Below are 20,825 nucleotides of genomic sequence, written 5' to 3' on the forward strand. Positions count from 1 at the left end.
TCAAGCCGAGGGGGAGTTGCACCAGAATCTCCTGGAGGGTCACCAGGAAGCGTACTAGGGGGGGTGTACACACTTAGGAGATTAATCGGTTGGCCGTTCAGTGTTCCCAACACAGCAACATATCGACCTTGCAGGTCTGATTTAACCATGGTGGTCACAATGGGCACCGAGCGAGGCAGTAGTATTGCCACCCCCCTAGAGCCTCCGGTAAAGCCTGCATGATATACCCTGTTGTATCCGTCTCGTAATAGCATAGGGCACCGGGTGCCCAGCAGGTGTGTTTCCTGGAGCATTAATATAGAGGGGGCAAAGCAATGAATAGCGCCAAAAAACGCTGAACGTTTAATTTTATCTAGGAGTCTGTTGACATTCCAAGATAGGACTGCCTTAGGGAGCCCCAGAGTGTGTAGGGGAACAGTGTTTGAAGGCATTTAGGACTTTGTGTACATCTCGATTCCCAAGGGAGGAAGCCTGTGGGCGAAAAGCCCCTCTAGGAGAGTCATGTGTGGAGAGTAGATCTAAGGGTATGACGGGACCACCTGAAAAAGGAAAATTGTTAACACGTATGGAACATAATAGTAACTTGTCCACAAAACTTACTGAAAGTACTTCCTCAAACCCCCCCCCCCAACTGCTCCCCACTCCATACTTCCATCCCCAAAGCATCTGTCACCCAAGAACACAACTGAAAACCCCAAACCAAGGTGACTGTAGTAGGTGTGGAGTGGTCGACCCCTGCATATAGTCGGAGTTCTGCAATAAGGCCCCTGTCCTGCTTCCATTGTTGGCCAGGAAATCTCCCTTCATTTCCAATAGGCCTACAGGGGATCAATGTTTATTCATTGCCTCACACTAGAGAGGGAGTTTGGCTAAGGCGGTCATTTACTTGTGTCGGCAAGGGGTCCGAATTATCGGTCGCAGTCGTTCCCGGCATAGCCGAGGGCCCTGCAGGGTCTGCCTCAGATGCTTGGGTCACCTCACTTTGTTTTCTGCGGTGGGACCAGGTGCGACCCGCTTATGCCTCAGTCCAAACAAGTCATCTCGTTTGGATGTCGGGGAGCCCCCTGAGTGGGGAGAGGGTCCTCTTCTGGCAAAATGGTGTTCTTCAGTGAGCCAGTCCCAGGCAGTCTCTGGTGTGTCAAAAAAGAAGGATTTCCCGTTTAGTAGGACCTTGTGGTGCGCGGGGAACAGCAGCATATACAACAGTCACATCATCCTAAGTTTCTACTCGACCGCTTCATAGGAGCGGTGCTTGTTCTGTACCTCCCGCGTGTAATCTGAAATTTTTTAGATTTTGTGGTTTTCCCATAGGAGATCAGTCTGTGCTCTCGCTTTTCCAAGGATGACATCTTGATCCTTGAAATGAAGGAACCAGGCAATTATTGGCCTCCTTTGCCCTCCCGGTGGGGACCTGGGTGCAAGTGATCTGTGGGCTCACTCAACTGCAAACCAGGTGGACAGCTTTTGCTCCGGCAGCCAGGTTCACAGCCACTGCTCCAAGAACTCGGCGGTCTGGGTCTTCTCCACACCTTCAGGGAATCCTACAAAGCGCAAGTTATTGCGGCGGGAGCAATCTTCTGCATCTTCGGCTCTGTGGTGGTGTTCACCTGTACAGGTCAGCAGCTGGGCTACCTTGGATTTAAGGTCAGTGATCTCATCTTTGATTGTTGAGACACGATCTTCTGCCTCTTTAATACGGCCTAATGCTGTTGGTAGGTCCTGAGCAGGCCCACATCTTTGCGCACCTCGCCAATCTTGGTCTTGACACCTTGTTGTGAGGACTGAATAGCCAGGAGGATGGTGTCCTGCCCCTCCATCGTGGGGCTCCCAGGCATCAAGGCACTATTTCCCTGAGGGTTCAATTGGGTGGTGAACTGGTCGATGTGCTGCTGTGATGCGGGCGGCTGATTGTTGAGTCTGTCTTTCCCCACAATGGGATCAGAGGGGCTCGGGTGTTGCAGATTCCAGCTCGCTGCCCTCCGTACCTGCTCCTTCGGTGTGGGTACACCAACTATTGTCTAGAGGATACAAGCCAATCTCTTGCACTTCTCATGTGCACCCTCAGTGTCTAGGTTGTACTCCTCGTGGAAGCACTCCACTGGCTTCACGGTCCCGATCCATGGGGTCTCTCAGCTGCAGTCGGTGGGCATGAAAGGGCTTGGGGGGGAGCCCCGGGGTCCCTCCAGGTGGGGCGTTCCTCTCGACCTCCCCTCCCCCTGTTAGCAACTTCACTGGGGTCGCGTTGGGCCTCACCATCTCCTTCGCTCGTGTAGTCTACTTCTGGCAGGAATTTTTAGATGTCAGACAATATGTGTTTATCATCTTCCTTTGTAATTACCCATTTTTCAAAAGGGGTGAATAGCCTGTTAGCAAATGGTTTAATGGTTGCACGTGTCACCCGGTGCCTAATGTGTAGGTACCTCAGTCTCTACCTCTCAGGGATTCTAAAGTCAGCCTTAATCTGTTCAAAGGAATTAATTCCTTTGGCGCTGTAAAAATCTCCTATCCCTTTGCAGATAGCACTCTAACATTCTGAGTAGGCATTCCCTGATAAGGTGCAGCAGAAGTCTAGGTTGCCTATTATAGGCGTCAGTGGAGAGGGCATTGTTGAGAATCTAGGGATGTGTGAAATTCACATAAATTGCTTTTGTGTAATTATGTGAAATTACAGCAAAAGAACGCGTAATTGCACATCTGTTATTTTATGCTATATACTGGGTGTGAAATGCACAATTAAGTAAATTTTTGTCACATCTATGCATTTAAACAAAAGTGCTGCTCTCTGCAGCTGTTCAAATTATGTTGATCCTGTGCATCTGCAGTACGTTTTGTGCATTAACTGGAAGATTTGTACCATGTTTGGTGAATAATTACATTATGAAAAGTGGCGTAATGTTGTAATTTTGGAAATTCTGCATTAAATGTGTAAAGTGAAATTCCTGAAATTACATGAATTACACTGCCGTAATTTAGATTTTGCCCAGGCACATGAAGGATGCCCTTGGAACGGCCACCCTGTCTCACCAACTCAGAATAGGTCTTGTGACCTAGGGTCAATATATTCTCCATAGTCTGTATTTTTTAGCCAGGCACTGCACCTTCCAGATATGTATGCTTGCTATATGTTGATCTATGAAACATCAGTGTTTCATAGTCCTGTTCTATTCCACTCTATTTTTGCCATTGCCATTTGTTTCTTTTACCCTCCAAGATTACATTTTCCAAGAGTTTCTGAAGCCTACCTAATGTCTATAGTTTGAGGATACCCAAACCTTCCTCCTCCTGTGGTAGGTAGTAATGTTTAATTGCCTTTCGTGCCTTTTACCCTCCACGATGAAACTTTCCAAAAGTTTCTGAACCCTATCTAAAATCCATAAAGTCACATTACTCTTTCTTCAATCTCTACATGTTTGTAATGCTTTAGACATACAGAGGTACATGATTGAGTAAGTAATCATGTACACACAGTACTATAGAGGGAGAATGGGAAACAGAAGAAGGGTACATGAATGCTTTGAAGTCCCAAAAGGAAGTATTCCAGTTCATTCATTATGTGGAAGGTGAACAGTCAATAAATCAGTGAATATGGAAAATGAGTATAGAATGGATAGTATTTAATCCAATCAAAAGGAAGCCAGCAACTGTGAAGGTGCTAAAGCCCTGGAGCTTAGGATGAAACATCAGGGAAGGTCTCTTCGAACAAGATGGGGATCAGCTGACTTCTGAACTGGAGATTATCTTGTTACTGTCCGAGACAGGTATCAGGTTGTTCCAAGCTTCAGGGCCATGGGTGCTTAGAGTTAATCCTCCCATCTCTTCTTGCTAAAGAGAGAAGGGATGTGGTGTGACTTGAGCCAACCCAAGATGGATCCGTGTCCCATGCAGCTTTACCCTGCTCTCAGCCCTGGATCCCTGCTAGGGTCAGAAGATTGTGTGCTGCAGAGACTGCTGCAGTGGGGGTGCAGGGCTCTAAGCTCTGCAGACCAATTGTAGAAGCATTCACAGGTCAGGCAGCCTTGGAGGACCAGCCACAAAAGGGACAGCCTATAAAACTGTTGCTGCATCTGTGCCTGAAGTGCTGCATTGTCCAGGTTCAGCCTTTTGTCCCACCTATTAGGAAGAGTGACTGAAGTCATTCCAATGAGGAGTAAGACCTGCAAGAGACAGCAGCCATTTTGCCTGCTGTTAGATAGCGTTGATTAATATGGGAGCAGCACCTCCTGTGATAATATATGTAACAGAACTCATGGATACCATGAACACTGGACCTCCTCAGTTCTTGCACACATGGCTTTGTTACGAGGTGGAGAAGAGAACAGGATGGGTGGACCCCTGAAACATGATACAAGGGTGAGGCCCCTCGGGATTCATGTTTTGCTCACCGCTCCTTCAACTGAAGCTAACAGCTGAGTGACAGGTAGTTGCAGACCACTTGCAGAAGCATTCATGCTTTAAGTGACATACACAGAAACTAGATGGTATACGTATGGGCAACTCATTATTGATGTGTTTCTTGGGTGTGCTTGGAGTTGCAGTTCTGGTTTGGCTTTCTCCTTGGTAATGAGGCACACCCCAAGCAGCTATCTTTGAGACTAGAAGAGAAGCAAGCTGGGGAGGTGAAGCTCGACCATAAATGGACTGTGGGTGTCTGGAACACACAGGCAAGTGTACATCCTGGGAAAATCCACTTACCGCATTGGTCAGACTGGTTTCAAGTCCCCACACAAGGCCAAAAGTAGAGGCCAGCTAGGCAGTGGTTATTTTCTGACCGTGAGCATTGTCCCACTCACCCACACCTACCTGGATGCGGGCCTCGCAGCTATAACACAAGGGGATCAGGGGGCTTTAGCGGAGTCAGCACCAGTAATCGGCATCAATACAATGGTATGGGAGCCAGTAGATCATCAGAGGGGAAGAAGTGGAAGAATGGTGTCCTTGGGATGCCTCATGGCAGGGTCACTGAGGAGCAAACGAAAGGCAAAAAAGGGGATAGCTGCAGAGTGGACACGACATTTGCAGCAAAGGCACACCTGGAGAGCAGCTGCAAATGTTACACACATTGTCGTGTTTGACTCTCATTATAATAAATGAGACTGCTGAATTCGGGTGACAGCACCACCAGGCTGCGGGGTACTTAGTCCAATTCCACACCTTGTGACAACTGTCGGACTCTCCCTTTCGGCCAGCTAGCAGTACCTCACCGGCACCTAAAAGTGGCGTGATTTGTGGGAGCCATACGCATTACATTCTGACTTCTCAGGGAAATCGTGGTGCAACAGATTTAATTCTTTTCTCCCAGTTAGATTTGTCTCACACATGCAAAGACAAACAGAAGCAAGGATTGGTTCAATATACTTTATTGAATCAATTGTGTTCTAGATAAAATGGAATGTACTGCCATGATTAGGATGAGAAAACATAATAATAATACTGCGGTGACTAAGAAAGTGAAACATAAGAAAAGTCTCACCATAGTGTCAGCATGCTAGGTGTTGGAATTCCTACCTATGCCACTAAAGTACTATAGTAGGGCACAGCAGTGTTAGCCCTAACCGCCTTTCAGAATCCCTAGGAAGACACCATCCCCATACCTGGATTTGGTAGAAGTGAAGAGGACTGTTGGTCTTCTGAGAGTCCTCTCTCATGTAGGCAGAGAAAGATGTCAAGTTTCAGCAGACAGCTGTGATGAAGTATGCAGTAGCAACCTTCTGGCTGGAACTCTCCTTCTAATGTATAGAGGGCACAGAGATGTTTTATAAGAAAACAGATAATGTTGTAGGAAAACTCCCCTAATGTAAAGCACGCATGTTTCCGTGAAGTGGCAGAGATTGCAGTGTTCCACTTTGTGCCAGCAACATATTGGAAATAGCCTTGAGCAGAGCACAGAAAGAAGATGTCAAAGTACAAAGAATAAAAACAGTTTATGTGCTAAAAGCATACAAAATATAGTGGAATAAAACACCACTACCGAAGAGAGCTTCTGCTCAGAAAATAAAATAAATCAAATGCATTGCAACTAGGCGAAAGGGCACAGGCAGCAGGCCTATGGCTAAAATAAAGGGCCCACTACACGACATACCAACGGAAGCCTAGAAGCTGTAACACCTCACCCCAGAGGGACTTTGCTTCCACTACACAGACTGGAACTGTGCCATCGTGTGACATCAAAGATGATTTATGGTGATGACCTAACAGCTTAAGATTGGGCATCAATGATTTCTGACTGGACAAATGATTTATGGCTGATGCCATTGTATGATTTTGGTACATTATGCTTACTGCTAATAAATTGTGGCCTTTTGTACACCACCCAGGGTCTGGAAGTATTATTGGTGATTGATTGTGGAGTGGTAGCCAAAAGGCCCGGGTCACCCCTCTGAGGTGGGTTGTGTATCACATGGACATTGTGTTCACCAAGTAGATGGTCTGAAACCCAAGGGTGTAATGGAGGCTCCTGCAGCCCCCTGAGTATAGGGCGGCCACCTCACTTTACATGTCAGAGGGGGCTCCTACGGCTAGAGCACACCAGCTGCAAAAAAATAAATATAAAAAAAAACGCAACTTCAAAAAGTTGTGTAGAGAGGGAGGCATGCACCTGTGATCACTGAAAACACAAAAACAGAACAATACTCTAAAAGTGCCTCCCATGGGCCAAATTGCCGTCATCCTGCACAGGCCCGTTCTTCCTACTGCTTCTCCAGGGACTCCGAACCCAGCATTGGAGAGGAACTGGAAAGCAGAGGCCGCAGAAGGAGTTTGCAGTGAAGACGAGCTGGGAGTGACAGGGGCAGGGTTGACTGATTGTAGGTGTCGGTGGTGCAGCCAGTGCATTGGCACTATGGCTCCGAGGGTCTGGGGCCCAGTCTGACCTTAACTGACCTTTTTTAATGTCTGCCTCGCCCTGGGATGTGGCACTGTATTTCACTTTTATTTTTTGAACTGGTGAGATCACAGAATGACAGCCCCGCTGCCCAAGGTAGAAATGGAGCACAGCAGATTTTAGAATGTAATTTGAAGACTGTATTCCCAGCACAGTGTCCATTCGTGCTCCTCACAAGCTGAGCTGCTTTGTAATTGGATAATTACAGCGTCAGTCATCCAGTTACAAAGCTGCTCAGCTTAAGCCAAATCAAGCGTGGAGAAGCCAAGGTCGAGCAATGCGGCTGCATGTGTGAGATCGGATAAGGAGGCTGGTTGCAGGCAAGTTGGAAGTAGGCCAGTCATGGAGGCAACAGAAGGGAGGGCAGGCAAATGTCGTAGATGTCGCGACGTTTTCACAGCATAGCGGGAAAGGGTGAGAAGTGACCCTGGACTGGGCTGGATGTGTTGCACACTAACAAGGCCCTGGCGTGAAACCTCAATAGGCGCAATGCAGGGCAGGATATATTGATAAACTTTTTAACTACGTAAACTGCTCTCCCCAGTATGTCGACAAATGACACCTCATTTTTCAATATAAGTGTACAATCTAATTAGAAAATCTTGACTTGTATGCATCACTGTAGTTTAAGATGCACAAGTTGGAATGTGAAAAGCTGCTTGTTTGTGAATATATGGGTCAACATTTACTGATGACTCATGGAACAGTAATAAGATTTAGACTGGAGTCTTTCTGGTTGTTTTTTGGATTGGTAAGAAGGTTGAGAACTCTAAAAACTGTGGAGTTGACAGCAAAAGTGCTTCAGTATCCTGTATAGGTGCTGCCAGACAGGTGAATCCAAGCTCACTTTTTTGCAGCTGACAGTTTCAAGTACAAAGATACGTACAATAGTATTTTTTTTAGATCAGGGTTTAAGCTGCCTTTTGCATCCTTGTGCGTAATATCAAGGCCTCACTGCTTTCAATACATGCTGTTGATTGATGCACCATCTTTCAGACAAATCGTAACATATTCAAAATAGGAGAGGATTGCACTTCATACATAGAGTGTTTCATGAGCACTCAATTAACTTTAATATATACGATGGTTTAATGTGAATTATTACTCTGCCTTTTTAACTCTCACTTGCCAACCTCAAATGAAATCTGTCTTGTAATTGTTAGTCGCCATTAATCCCTATGCACAGTTTGATGTGAACATTATATAGCATTCATACTTTGCGACGTAGATACATTTGTTTCATTGACTTGATAATAACAATATTGGCTATTTGTATACAGAACAATACAAACTAATGAATCACTTGGTGCCTAAATTATAGGAGTTATGATTGCTGAACACAATGGTATTTCCTTTATCAACCTCAGAAGGATGATAAGTTGAGTCAGCCGTGCTCAGATAAAAACCTATGGATTGTTGAGAATGACTGGATCTCTGCAGGTGGCACATATCACCAACAAGTTTCTTGCCGCATCTTTTTTAAAGTGTCGAACCTTATAAATCGGGGAAGTGACGATTTTCAAATCTTTTAGTCAGCTTTTAGCATGCAGTGATATCCTTTCATCATCTCCTCTAGTATGCTTTTTTTTCAGTTTCCCTGCCCCTGGGTTTTAATAGCAGATAGATTCATTCCTAGGTCGATTGTACCTAGTTTGAAGGACCGCTATATTTAACATGATATACAAGGCGTGCTCCTCCCGTCCACACAAGGGCACTGACTTTCACTGTGCCTGGATGTGTGTTTGTGTGGTTTTCTTCTGGTGCGGTGCACTATTTCTCTTGGAAGGCGGCATAAAATGAACAGGCATTTGCATGGGGGTGGATGAGGGTGCAGAGACCCATGCAGGCACACATCGTAAAGATAAGGAATAGTGATTTTAAGAAGCTGTTTGATCAAAGAAGAAATGGGAGGCAAAAGAGAAGGTGAGATACAGGGAAGAGTGAGAAATGGGACGCGTTGAATTAATACTTTGGTTTTCTTATAATGCTTCATTCTTCAGTCATGCCTCACTGCTGAAAATCATAAGTGTTATTGTTATCTAATTTAATGGCATTCAATTTAGTGACCTTGGAAGGATTGAGGTGTAGTTGACCCTCCTGGAAAACTTGTGACCCACAGGTTTCAGTGATATCAGAAGCAAGCATTAGCTGACTTGTAGCTCATTACGAGATTAATCTTGCAATATTTCCGCAAATAGATTGACCCTTTACCAAGGGGGTGGTAATTACTTGGGTAATACTAAATAGGCACATTTACTTGAAGGGTGGTTTTTACCACTCAAAACATAATCCCAAATCAGAGGAAAGCCGTATTTTCACCCTGATTATTCCTTTAGTATTGTCTATTTGTAAAATTAGAACATGCCCACCTTTGCTGCGAGCCAGGGTCAAGCAGTTATGAACAGAGGGTCCATCTGATAGCCACTGAAGGCGTAGTGTAGTATGTGCATCGGCCATTAGGCAGCTTTTCCAGGCCTGGGGACGTTCCAGTCCTGACCTAACCGGCCTGCAATGCCTCTGGGCCACCCATTTGTGATGTGCTGCAGCACTTTCTGTAAATGTGGCCAGGGGCATGGTAGGCTTCATCAAACACATACAAAATGATAGGAGGAATGTTTGCAATAAGCCTAACCACTGGCAATTGCTCCAACTCATGGTTCTTTTGCCCAACTTGCCACCTCAGTTTGGACTCAGTCAAATGCAAATCAGTCTTGACCCTGATCCAGTCGGATCTTTACTTGAGTGTAGCTTTCATGTAATGCCCTAAGTTGCCAAGGGTATGCCCGGACGTGGCTCCCTTGCTCATTGTGTTAATCGAACCACTCTGCACCTGACTGAAAAGCCCTAAACAGGGCAAAACCAGTCTTGGGTTGCTTATGCTCCAGTTCAGAAAGGACCTGTCCTGGCAGTGTGAGCTGCACTGTTCCTATTGGAACAGGGTCGAGAATGATGTACTTAGTGATGGGTCCAAACTAAGGTGGCATAGTGGGCAAACAAGCAATGGGCTGGAATTCTAACCAATGCAATTGCCAGTGTTTTGACATTCCTCCCATCACTGTTTGGGTCGTTCACTTTGGGCTTCAGTCATGTAGTGCTTGGGACTCCACTGCAATAAAGGCTGTCACCTCACCCTCTGCCATCTTGTCACCTGATGGTAGAGTGAGTGACAATGAATGAGAGTGAGTTACACGGAATGTAACTGTGAATGAGAATAGGTAAGCCAGATTGAGTCTAACTAAGTGAGTCTAATTGTGAGTGATAAGTGAGACTGAGAGATTGTAAGGTTGAGTGCAAATGAGTGTGAGTGACAGTGAAAAGGTGGAAGAGTGTGATTTTGAGTGAGAACGAGTGTAAGTGAGAGACCCATTTTGTTAATCAATAACACTAGACAAACAGCATTTATATGCCCTGCTGTTTCCCTGACTGCAGAGCTTGTTGATTTCTTTGAAGCTATTTGCATCACTGAAAAGCCTGATAATAGCTTGAGAGTAGGGTGAGGAGTTTGACACCGCAGGTTGTAGGGTAACCAAATATGAGGGCAACACTGCAGTACATCGCAGGGGGCTACATAAGGTTCTGTTCCACCTCTGCTGAAGCCTCTGGCCTGGCCAACTTTGAGAATGATGATAAGGCTCTCTTTTACTGGAAGTGAAAAATAGCCCCCACTCCATTTACAGGAAGATCAATACCTTCACTGTTCACCTAGGCTATAAGAAGGATCAGCTGGGTAGACATATAACTGCTTAAAGGGATGAATTAAAAAATTACTCCACAGGGAAAAACATTAAAAGTAATCTGCGTGAAGAACAAAGGGCTGCAAGTGTGGACCTACCACAATAAGGTGCATAATTGGGCTGGCAGAACCATCAGAAATGGGTAAACCAAAATTATTTTTCTGTTGGATCTCTTTGGCAAGGAGAAGGTCTCCTGTATCTTTGGTGTGTGGATGTCATGCGAAAATGACCTGCAAAAACTCATACAGGCATCTCTCACCTGCAAGACAAGTGCCTATGCACCTATTTAACTACTGTGATGCCATTCTATGACTGGCTAGGGAAAGGGAAGATGCAGATCCATGGAAACAAGATATACTTCTACTATATCCTCTGGGCAGGAGGTCAGACAATGTTTTGGAGATATTAAGAAACATTTATGTGCAAACAGTGTGCAATATACTATGTTGTGTACCCCACCTGGAGAGGAGTAGGCTAGGATGGTAAGGCACTTTCTTCATGATCCTTGAAGGTGTCACCATATCTTTCAGGATGCACATTGGAAAAGGTAGAGGGAGAAAATCTACCAAGAAATATGAAAAGCTGCAGGCTGAGACAGGTGAGTAAGACACAACCAAAATAAGTGAGAATAACTGATGTATTCAAATATGCCTATCTAGATTTGGAGGACTAAGTATAGGGAGAGCTTTGGCAATTGACACATGTTGTTTTTTTTTTACCTTTGTGAGGATTAAAAAATGTTTTTAAAAAATCCACACCTGAAACACTAATTGAGATGATGCAAACCAGGGAATGTACATTTTTCATTGTTTTCCTTGTTTTCCACAATATGGGCTATTGGGGTTTGAGGGTCTTCTTTATGTAAGTCATGACCTGTACTGCTCATATTTTAAAACAAGTGATATGGGGTATTTTTGGTTTATTTGTAGTTGTGTGTGCTGTTCGTTGATAGAGCAGTGTGGGTGGGTTTACTGGAGATGGTCTGTTGGTATTGGCAACTCTGGGTGGTTAAAGTTAATGGCAGTAGACTGATCCCCCTATTGTCCTCGAATGTGATAGAATTAACAATCCCTAGAAAGACAAGTCTTACCTGGAAAGACCAAATATTGATGTAGCTGTAATACAGGAAACCTATATCTTAAATGATAAACCTGAGCACTTTGCCACAAAGTGGGCTCCAATAGATATTACTCATTGCCCAGTTCATATTCTCCTGTGGTAGCTCTTATTATTATTCATAATACCATAGATTTGAGATGCAATGAGGTCATAACTGTTACACATAGAAGATACCTGTTAGTGCTTTGCTGCTCTTAGCACCCCCTTTACACTGAGAAATGTCGATAAGCCCAATATCCTAGCAAGAAGAATTGGCAATGAAGAATGCCCAGGGGAGATGCTCGATTGGATGTTGTACTCGATAGCTAAGCAAAATTTAATTGCAGCCATCATTGGTGAGGCAGGCAAAATAATGACTAGCAACAATAAAACCTATGTACTGTCTTCAAATATTATACATGCCAATATATATCACAATTAACAGTCAAACCTGCAGAGATCATCCAATATTTGGATGAACATCAGGAATGAATAAATGATAAATATGGTAGGCTTTGGTGACATCTGTGCACATAGAAGGAATGAATATAGCCATTGATGTCATGGTATGGGGCATAGCCCTGGGGTTGTAAGGACTCCTGTTTGAGCTCTATAAAACATTCAGGAGCTTCTTGGACACAACTGTTGACATTGTATCTGGAACCTCTGATGCCAGAGACCCTATATCAATTCTATTGGGAAAGTGATTATAAATCACCCCTATTGAAACCTGGTAAAACACCTGTTTATGGTATCTGTATAGCCTCTTATCCTGGCTGAATCTGGAAAGTAAAATGGTTACACTTTGGTCAGCAGCCTAGAGCTTTGTTATGTTACACTGAAGGGGTTTATTTAGCCCCAAACCCAAAGGGGGTGTCCAGGCAGACACAGATAGCCAAAACCCTAGAACAGAAAAGATATGGGAAAGCTTTAAAAAAAGTAAAGTTTTGAGCGGTGTCCTAAACTTAAGGAAGTTAGTTGTGGAATGTCTATTCAGACGAATGGGGTTCCAGTAGTGGGCTGCTAGGTGTGAAAAGGAACGGGCCACCTCATTTGGAAAGATGGACACTGGGATATGGGCCAGAGCCAACATGGAGGATTTGAGGATTATAACTGGTCTGTGAAAGGCTTTTTTGTTGAGAAGATAATTAGGACCTGTAGCATGGATAGCTATGTGGGAGTGGCACAGAAGTTTAAATAAAGACTTCGTAGGCACAGGTAGACCGTCTTGAGGCATGAGGGCTGGGCCAAAGAATAGCGAGCAGGCAAGTTATGTTAATCGGGGGGCTGCAGTGTTTTGAATTGTTTGAAGTCTTTTCAATAGGGATTTGGTAATGCCCACATAAAGAGCTTTTTCTGCATGATTTTGTTTGGGTTCGAATGACCTCACAATATATTTCTACACTATTTGTGATATTACAATAACCCTGATTTACTGACAGTCTCTACAGAGAAACATTTGACGTTCTTGAAAGGCCATTCATGAAGACAATACTTCACAAGATGGGCCTGAGGAATCTACTTTGCCTTATAGGTCGTTTGTACTCTGGGAGGAATGCAAGAGTCAGGATAAATGCTCATTTCCCATTTGCAGAGGCACTTGACGCAAACAGACACCCTGCCACTTTCTTTAATCATGATAGCAAAGAAACTGTCACGTAGGTTCTCATTATCCTAATGAGATTACTTGATTCGGGCAGCAGAATCACCTATACTGTGGGAGACTGAGTCTAATCCCACACCAGGTGACACATGTCGGCTGGGTTTTGTTCCAGCTAACTAGCAGTGCCTCATCTCCACCCAAGAGCAGGGATGATTGGGCAACCGGGCGCATGACACAAATGAATCATCAGGGAAATAGTGGTCACTCAGATCTTATCCGTTTTTCTCAGTTACATTAGTCTCACGTATGCAAGGACAATCAGAGGCAGAGTATAGTTCAATAAGGTTTTATTGAAGTAACTGCATCTTAGATAATAAAGCACGTATTGCAATAACTAGGATGATGAAGCATGGCAGAATTAAAATCGTGGCAAGGAGAGTAAAACACAAAAATAACGCTACCATATTGTCACTAGGATTGTTAAGAATAGTTCCTACCTAGGCTATGTTAGAGCACAGCATGTTAAGCTATAATTCTGCCCTTCAGGTTCCCCTGGGAAGACATCATCCTTCATACCTGAGCAAGAGACCTGTAGTCTACATAAGCAGCTGCAGCGAAGCACTCAGCAATCAGCATACAGTCGTGGTCATCTGGCTGGAAACTCCCTCTAACGTACATGGGTCAAAGTAGTGTTTTTATAATAAAACAGCTGATGTTCCAAGAAAGGATCCCCACGTAGGAGTGTGTATGTTTCTGTGAACATTAGAGACAAAGCATACCACTTTTGCCATCAACCTATCTTACTGCAGCCTTGAGAAAAGCACAGATTGGAAGAAATGTCTTGTTTAAGAACGCAGTGCTTGCCTAGGCGAAGAACAGCTAGAGAGAGAAAATAAAACAAGACCGCACATCTGGCTATTTTTAGAAAAATATGAATAAAACATATTTAGGTTAAAGTGCACAGCGGCAGGCCTAGTTTGCTAAAATAACGTGTATAAAACTATAGCTAAAATGGCTACACAACACCCTCCCCTTGCCGGTTCAAAGGTGGTTCAAAACCTAATTATAAATAAAAGCTACTAAAATTTATTTTAAGTCATATGTATGGAAATGTCAATAATGACAAGTTAAAGACACTTGAGCATGTATTAAAAGGACAATTCAAAATGTTAAGTGTGGCATAAAGAAAAAGCCAAATTTCAAAGGTCATTTTGGAAGTTGCCAATAAAATCCGGGATAAATGAAGACTGGAAATCTTCCACTTTGGCAGGTGGTAAATTAGGAAGTTCATCGCCAAGGAAAACCAAGGAGCATTTGTGTTCCAAAGCCTGAGCTCCAGCCAAGGTAGCAGCATTCTGTGGTGTGCCCAACAGTGAGCTTAGAGCTGCATGATTCACAAAGGGCAACTCATAAACAGCCTCCCGTAGCAAATGCACCGTCAACGCGCATGTCTGATAATGAGCCCTCAGCGAGAACATCAACAGATCAGCATCCAATGAAAGCAAGTGCTGCATAGAAAGAGAAACTTTCAGTGCATGTTCAAACGAGCACCAGAGGCACCGAAACACGGGTTGCACACAATGCAAAACTGGTCTGAATGATGAGACCAGTCACACTGCAATTGCTTCAGGAGTGATGCTCCAAAGTACTGCATGATGCGTTCAAGACACAGCTGCATTAGTGGAAGCGCTTTCAGTCCTCCTTGTTGCAGCGGGACAGCCGTTGTACAAAAAAAATAGCAATTTCAAAATGCCACCTTTTATGGCCTAAGTTTTCAGAAATCCCCCGAAAATACTGGAGAATATTGAGTGGATGGCTGAAGGTATTAAGCCAAATATAGAGGACAAGGCGTGAACGAAACCAGAACCAACAGCCATACAGAAATTTGCAATTCCAGTAGTACTGGACGCATTAAATATCTGTCCCACGAGTTCACCAAAATGTCTCAGAAAAGTAGTACTTAAAAGGGACTGTATCTCTCCTGATGACCTCACAACCTGAAGCGCATGGGTCTCACATGCAGATGTGAGCGCCACATGTATTTGAAACAATAAAGCCTTGAGTCTGCTTAACTTGTCAAAATTCAAATTTGAAGTAGCGATATGGAGCCAAATCTCAGCTACTTCCCTCTGTCGTGAAGGAGGGAAAAATATGTTTCTGCAGCATATAACAGTTTTAGAGCATATCAGCTAACAGGGTCTCTACAAAAATGTCTAAGCAACCAGTGTTGGTGGACTCCGCAAGTCCCAGAATGCGGATGTTGTTCCGTCGCCCTCGGGCTTCCAGATCCTTGCTCTTGACTGAACCATACGGAGCCTATTTTCCATCTGTTCAAGACGTTTTTCCATTTTGTTTGCCCCATCGCCTAGGTGGGTGATACGATCTTTGGCTCCCTGGATTCTGGTATCCTGTTTGCCCATTCTTTCTTTCATCTTATCGGGCGGGACTCTATTTTGTTGACTCTAGCATCTAGCGTCCGAATTCCAGATCTCAGCTCAGCCATGATTGTACCCAAGTCCGCGGGCTGCACCGTCTCCGGCCCCTGGCCACGCTTCTGTCTCTCAATGTGGCGCGGCGTGGCCTCTCAAATGTGAGCTTCTTCTGCTTAGAGTCCCCCTTGACCATGATAGATGCACTGTAAACTGTTGCTCACGGTCCAGCTTGGTACCGCTCCAGATAGGTGTTCCCAGGTAGTCAATCTCTAGTTGTAGTCTCCCTCACATCACAGCTCCCGGGTCCCGGGCATTACCACGGTATCTGCAGCCGCCTGTGCATTCTGCACTTGTTCTGGTTTGCGTGGGTTTCATCGGGAGGGGAGTTGCCGCCAGCCATCTGACCCTAGACTTCGAACAGGAGGGGGTCCCTTTCCCTCCAGCTAGTCCTGTCGTAGGATCACCTGTGGTCCCTGTCACCGCGGGGCCTCCGGGGCGTGAGTAGGGCACTTAGGTCTGGGCCCGGCATGCAGCACCATAGGTGTCGCGACGGTGGGCCCCCTGCACTCGTCAGGTCACGGGTGACCACCCCATATCTCGGGTCGCACCGAGCGGCTCCCCCGCCCCAGGCTCACCCGCAGCCCCTGTCGCTGTGGGGCCTCCGGGCGTGTGGCGGGTCGGAGAGGCCTCCAGGTGGTCCCCCGGTCATTCACCTCACGTCGGGCCTGTTCCTCCACCACACGTTCGGTGGGGCCTCTCGGCACCTCGGGCAGGTCCGTTCTCAGTCTAGGTCCGCTCCGCTGGCCTCATTTTTATTGCAGTAGGAGATCACCTGTCGAACCTTCAGCGCCTTGCCCCCATGTTGGACGCCGGCGCAGCTCCGTCCCCTATTTCATTTTAATCTTTAAAAATTCATAACTCCAGTTCTACTTATTGGATTTTTATAATGTTTGTATTGTCTTGGTCATTAAATTAAGCTCTATGTTTCTAACCTGGTGTGGATTATTTTTGTCTAGTGTTTTCAGTGTTTTACTGTTTGAAGTGTTACTCAAGTACTTTACACATTGCCTCTTAGATTTAGCCTGACTGCTCTGTGCCAAGCTACCTGGGGGGTGAGCACAGGTTAATTTAGGGTGTGGCAGTGACTTACCCTGACTGGGATTGTGGTTCCTGCTTGGACAGTTTGCAGACCTCTGCCAACCACACACCACATTTCTAGCACCCAGCAAATATATGAACTCAAGGCATTAGGTCCCCTACTTCAAATGTTCACACAGGCTATACTTCACATCAATCTTATAATATAAATGAGATACCATTGCAGATAACGGATGTCTCAGGTGTAGGGCTCTGCAAGCTGATGTTTCCCACCTGGCTTTGTCCTAGTCACATATTCAGCATTACTGGAGAGTAGTACTGCCAATGATCTCTGAGATCATAGATCATCAGATACAGGCTACCCTACTGGTAGCTTTGCTGGGTCGTGTGGTGAATGTCCCAGTGGCTATCTTGTTACTATAAGCCAAATGCCTTGGGACACTATCTTGTTTCAGGGTACCTATTACAATAGCAAAACGAGTGCAAGAAGTGAGTGCATGGTGCAGTTTAAACACAGAAGCATGTGACACTGCAGCTGGCGGGAACTCAGCCACTAGCTATATGTGGCTCAGTTCGTGAAAGCAGGAAGGTCTACTACCATTATGTAAAAAAAGGCAGGAACATAGGTTCTGGCTTCTGGAGCTATGTTGCTTTATAGAAAGGGGATATTTTAGAAAACTACTTTCTACACGCTCTGTTTCAATCCTTTTAATGCGGGCTGGTTACTAAAGAGATATGAGTTACTTTCCATTATATATATATATATATATATATATATATATATATATACACACACACACACACACAGCTTGTGTAAATTGTGCCAATGTCACACATTTCAGACATAGAATTGTTTTGCTTATGTTATATAGGTTACTAAAAACAATAATGCAAATAAAAAAAAAAAAAGAAACTGTGGAAATCCTTATGGCAGATAACAAGCTCAGAAGGCAAGATGGCCTGTAATTAGCGAAACGTTTAGACCTGATATTTTGGGCGTCGAAACCGGTATGCTCTGAGAGTGATACAGACACACAGTTTTGTTTGATGGGCAGTCAAGGTAGGCTTTGGAGGGTCACGCGATGTCCGTTATGGTTCTTTTGAAATAGGTGGAGTCGGTAACTGGTCTTTTGTCTGGAGACCCACGGCCATGCTATTGCAGTATTTATTTATTTATTTGTTGTCCTAATTAACCCAAACGCACTTAAACTGAAACCTCCTCCACCTAAGATGGAAAGAATGTTTTAGAAAAATGTCATCTTGGTGTGGCCGTATTGTACCTGAAGTCCTTGTGTTAGACCAGGTTATCTATATAGCTCTTACCTGCATGTCTGAGCCATGTCATCCTGGGGGATACGTAGGGATTTCATTGTCCAAAATTAATTTTTAGGATCTTGAACAATCTCTGTTCAGATTTTGGCAATGTCTTGCACAAATGGGATGGGAAGAATTATTTTGGCTTTTGGACATCGGGTTCCAGGTGCAATTACTTCACTTTAATGAATATGGAAGAGGATGAAGTATGCGTGAAGAAATATAAACGTATTTTATAACGAAAACGTGTATGACCCAACAACAATAGTATTATGGTTTGCTATTCAAAGGTAACAATATAATATTCTAATAATTAATTTACAATGAATGAAGGTTGTGTGTTTCATTACCTCCCGTCCCTCCCTCGCCTTCCTTTTAACCAATGAGGCCTCCTGCCTCCCCCCTAGACCCTCCCTTCCCCTTTCAAAAACCCCCCCCACCCTTATCCCCTCCTGTTCTTTTGTCTAGCCCACGCTAGACGGTTTTCTTTCCCTTTCTTACCTGCACGGCGGGGCCTGGAGGTCGTCGATGGAGGCACTCCTCGGGACGCGGTGCTCCGCGAGGAGTGCTACGGCTGGGTCACGTCTTGAGCGAACAGCATGGCTGCTCGAGAGGCGTGTACTGGGGGCCGGCTGACGGGGTCAGCCGGCCCTCTGTGGCTGGGGCGTTAGTTTCCGGGTTTCCGCGCCGCGGAGCCGCGAGGACCGAGGAACTTCAATTTTTGGATGCTGGTCAGGTAGGACGGGCGTTCTGCCCGTGGTTTTTTGGATTTTTACAAGGATTGTGACCTTTTTAGGGTTTGGTGGAGCCCTGTTAGGGAGGACCAGGGTCCTATATGTAGGGTAGTGTTTTGGAATGAAAGGCAGTGTTATTTTGGTTACCATGCCTAAAGCTCCAGCAAAGGGACGTGGTTGTCTCTTCTTCCTCCTCGGAGGTGGGAGGGGAGAGTAGCATTGCTCTTCCTGAGAACCCACAGGTACCTGGCAGGGGTACTCCCCTCATGTCTAGTGAGGAAGTGCAGGATATGGGTGAAATGGCTGTCACCAGGGCACTGCAAGCTGGCGTGGCCAGGACTGATCAGTCTAAGCGTGCGCACTCATCGGTAGCGGCAAGGAAATCCTCATCGGAGAGTGAGGATGAGGCCCCATCAACGTCATCTGGGGGGAAATAGGTTTCCAGAAGAGGTAATGTGGGAAGTGATGACACATGTTCGGGACAGTTTAGGTTTCCCTGTGTTTCAACCTACAAACTCAGAGTCTCATTTATTTCCTCAAATATCAGACGCCTTTTATGTTTGCCATGCCTTTCCAGGGACCTGTGAAGGATATGGTGTTTCGTGAGTGGAAGGATGTGGAGAAGGCTCAGGTTCCACGATTCCTTCAGTAACTTTACTTACTTGAGGGTGAGGGGGTTTTTCCTCCTTCAATACGCCTGGACTCTATTCTGGCTACTCTAATTGGCAAAACGGCAGTCAATCCGGAGGATTGTGTGCCTACGTATGCCACAGACCGTAAAGTGGATTCAGGTCTTAAGAGGGCTTTTGCGGCGGAGAATCTGGCGCTGAGGCAGGGATTTATTCTGCTTATGCGTCACAATCATTGGTTCAAGGCTTTGATAAACTGGCGGTGGCTGTACAGGAAGGGGCGGAGTGTTCGGAGCTCCTGGCTGGTATGGAACAGCTGGCCAGATTATTGGCGGATGTGTCTTCAGATATAGTCCGTACTTCGGCTCTGGCATCTGGGTCTTTGATTGGGGCTCGTAGGTCCCTCTGGTTGCGTTCATGGAAGGCTGATCCAGGGGAAACGGCGGCCTTGTTGAGACTGCCGTTTGAGGGTTGTAACTTGTTTGGAGAACTATTACCATCCATACTTTCCAAGGCGTTTAAGGAGCGGAAGCATGCCTTACCTTATAAAGGGGTTTCTTCTTCGGGTAAAGGGTGGAAGAAGCATTCCAGATCTTCTCCTACTAGGGTTGCTAAATCCTTTTCGTTTAGGAGACGGCGTTTTCATCCGCGTTTTTCACCTAAGAAGTCTACTCCTGAGACCCGGGGTGGTTTCAAGAAGGGGTCCTGGCATTCGCTGTGGGCCTGGCAGAGGGCCGGTTGGGGGATGACTGTGTCACTTTCTTTCAGCTTGGGAGGACAGTGTAACCGATCATTGGGTACTAGACATGATGACCAATGGTTATGTCATAGATTTTGTGGCGGTTCCTCCAGATTCCGGGGTGCATCCCACACCTCTGCCTTCAGAGGGGTCTTGGAGTGGAGCATTATTGGACGGAGTGCGGGACTTACTGGTCATGGGGGCCATTTCCCATGTTCCGCTAGACGACCGAGGTCAGGGCACTTATGCGGTCTTGTTTCTTGTGCGGAAAGTTTCAGGGGGATTTTCAACCGGTGCTCAATCTGAAGGAGGTGAATACCTGGATCAGGACAGGGCATTTCCGCATGCTGTCCATTCGGACTATTTTTCCATTGGTCAGGCATGGGGATTTTCTGGTGTCACTGGATCTGCCGGATGCTTACCCACACGTACCGGGGGCATGGTCCTCTCAAAAGGTCCTGAGGTTTGCTGTGGGGCAGGATCGTTTCCAGTTTTGCGTTCTGCCTTTAGGTCTGAAATCTTCTCCCCGAATTTTCACGAATATGCTGGCTCCTCTAGTGGCTT

The 20,825-nt window shown here is 45.5% G+C and overlaps 1 protein-coding gene across 2 annotated transcripts in view; it reads right to left on the minus strand.

The window, feature by feature from the left end:
• PTPRR (protein tyrosine phosphatase receptor type R) overlaps positions 1-20,825 on the minus strand; it is a 697,768-nt gene that overhangs the window by 30,093 nt on the left and 646,850 nt on the right. The window lies entirely within an intron of this gene.

Source organism: Pleurodeles waltl, chromosome 4_1, assembly GCF_031143425.1.
Source record: "Pleurodeles waltl isolate 20211129_DDA chromosome 4_1, aPleWal1.hap1.20221129, whole genome shotgun sequence".
Taxonomy (NCBI): Eukaryota; Metazoa; Chordata; class Amphibia; order Caudata; family Salamandridae; genus Pleurodeles; species Pleurodeles waltl.